The following is a 3,167-nucleotide window of genomic DNA, read 5'->3' on the forward strand; positions in this document are numbered from 1 at the left end:
ATATATGTATATGTATATTATGCATTACAAAAGTTGATAATAATTTAATTAAGTATAGTATTTTTAAGAGTGGAAAATACTATATGAGAATTTGTTTAAATAATAGAAATACAGTATCCTGATAAAAAAAAGAGTCCTGATTAGATTTAGAAGAAACTTTTATATATGTGTAATCAATAGTTGAATATAGATATAACTTTTACACACAAATTTTTCCATCAAAATTTGACAACAAAAATCATCTCTCTTGTCCCTCACTCAAAACCGTCGGTCACCTTGGGAAATAATTCTCATGGCCGAGACTTTCCAACGCCGCTGTTGATGCAACTTCATCGGAGGTCTTTGAAATTATGACGATCTAATGTCGAAGAAATTTTCATATGGATATCGAGTTCAATCTACACAATTAACAAAGCATTTGATTGTGAACCTGATTCAGAAGATTAAGAAGGTGGTTGATTGTGGCTATCACGTACTCAAATCGATTAATTTCTAATGTTTCACTAGCGTCAAAAACTTCATCTGATCAAATTTTGTAAGTTAATTAGGAGTCACTTAGGCACGTGAGAAACAAGATGGACTAAACGGAAAAAACCTTAAAGTAGACTCGATTTATTTATAGGTTCGTATGAAAATCGATGTTATGCTATAAGATCAATTAATATGAGCTGTTCTTGGATACAAGAAATAATGAGAATCATGATGTGTATTGCTCTTATGTGTTGTTTAAAACACACCTTCGAATGTTTTATGATAACATGAAAGGAATATTGTTTGACAGATACGATATTGGTTGTGTAATATTATAAATTTGTGTTTTATCAGAATTAAGTGTTTTGTCAAATGTTACAATATTTAAGACAACATGCAGCGGAATATTAAATTTTTTAACACAAATTTACTTTAAGTATCTAAGATGAACAATATTAAATCTGCACAAGTATAAATATTTGTGCGGTGCCTCAGGACAAAAATAAATCACTAGAAAACCAAAACGTTTACAAAAACCAATCACTATTGATTTTAACGAAAATCAATTTCTTCAACAAGTTGAGAAAATAAAATGCTTTCTAAAACAAAGAACAACACTAAAACGCAATTAAGAAAGCAAAAACGTGAAGCCAAAAACTGGAGCAACAAAACACGATCTTCAGCCAACACTTGCACGTGTGTTGTCTGAGATGTCTCCAACAATCACGGCAACACGTGAAACATCACTCTTCAAAAACAGCAACGTCCTTGTAGAATAATTTTCTCTGAAACACAAGACGTGCAAAGTGCACACGATATGCAGCCACGAAAAATTCCAAGTGAAGAGTGAAAAACAAAACCATTGACTCCTCTTCAAAACATCAACGTCTTTTGAATTATTTTTCTCTGCAAATCGCGGCGTGCCAAAGTGCTTGAATAATTGATCGAGAAGAGAAGCACCAAAAGGAACGACCACTCTCTCCTTAACTTGCTTCTTTTATTTATAGTTGTCTCATCTTATAGGATTCATCTTCAAGGAAATCTAAAAGATATGGAAATTAAGAGTTCTATTATAAACAATCTCTTTTTAAATCAATAATATCATATCTTGAAAATCATTATCATAAATATCATATCTAGAAAGACAAAACAATTAATTCAATGTCTCATGAGATCTTATCTATAAGGAAGTTAAATTTAAGAAGAAATTATTTCAAGGAATAAATTATATCTTGGAATCCTATATAATTTTTCCTTTCAATCTCCATAAGGAAACCTATTATACAAGGAAAGTAAGAGTTTAATTAGGAACAAACTCTTTTTGAACATTGATATCATATCATCATAATATTTACATAATTATCTCATTGTCTACAAAGACAAAATATTATATGCAATCAAATCAACAAAGAAAAGATAATTAGGAAAATAAATTAAATTAGTAAATTATATTTCCCTTCATAATACATGTAACAGTTCATTCTCTTCCATGTTATATTAATTCTCTTCAATGTCATATTAGTGAGGAAGTACTTTGTTTACAATTTTATCATTATTGTCCTAGGTTTACATCTACTGTGTCAACTCACCATATTCACTGTTGAGGTGGTATTCACTTAGTAGATGTGATAAACATATCAAAATTATATATCAATAGATAAGTGTCATCTCAATGATGAGTATATAAGTAAACACAGTAGATAGACAGCATATATATATTTGGAAGGCAACATAACTCATGGCTTTTGTGACATCTAGCACAAGGTCTAGTTAAAGTCAATCGAACTCAAATTCTAGATTTTTTTAATAGTGAACAAATAAAGGGACGTGTACTGCGATTAGCTTGTAATCAATTGGAAACTGACACTTGCCCTTAAATTTAAATAAAAAAAATTTAACCATTAAAACTGTTGAAAAATTATTTAAAAAATGTGAAAAATATTTGTGTTGAAAATGTGAATGTTGAATGTTGAAAATTAGGTAAAATTAGGTATTGAATATTGAAAATTAGTGTGTGATGATGTAGGTAATGATGTATTTTATTTTTGGATTATTTGTAAAAATTTTCTATAAATAGATCTCTCATTTGTGAAGAAAAACACAATTGAGATGAGAGAAAAATATTATAAAGTGTGTAGTGTGATAATTTTGAGAGTTTGAGATTTTTACTTTTTACCGTAAATTTTTACTTTTTCACAACACGTTATCAGCACGAAGCTCTAAAAGTCCTCCATATTTTTCCAAGCTCCGAACAGAAGAAAAAGGTATCAAAAGTAATAATATTTATTTTACTGTTATTTATTTATTGTTTATATATTTAATATATAATATAATGTTATTATTAGAAATAATAAAAATAATTTTTTCAAAAACTTGTTATAAATCCTGGTAGGATGTTAAGACGACATCCCACACTCCCGGTAAGGGATACGACAAGTATAAAAGCCTATAAGGTTTTTAAACAAAATAACTTATGACACCTAATTATAATAATGTGATATGATATACATAATTATTTAAATATGACTAATATTATATACACCATATTATTACCATAAAATTATACAAATACATACATTTATTTTCTTATACACCAACGGTAATAAACGGTAACAAAACGGCTAGTTTTTGCTCTATAAATACAATCTCACAAATACATTCAATCACTCCAACTTTCTCTTCTTCTCTAAAAATTA

Source organism: Primulina huaijiensis, chromosome 18, assembly GCF_012295235.1.
Source record: "Primulina huaijiensis isolate GDHJ02 chromosome 18, ASM1229523v2, whole genome shotgun sequence".
NCBI classification, from domain to species: domain Eukaryota; kingdom Viridiplantae; phylum Streptophyta; class Magnoliopsida; order Lamiales; family Gesneriaceae; genus Primulina; species Primulina huaijiensis.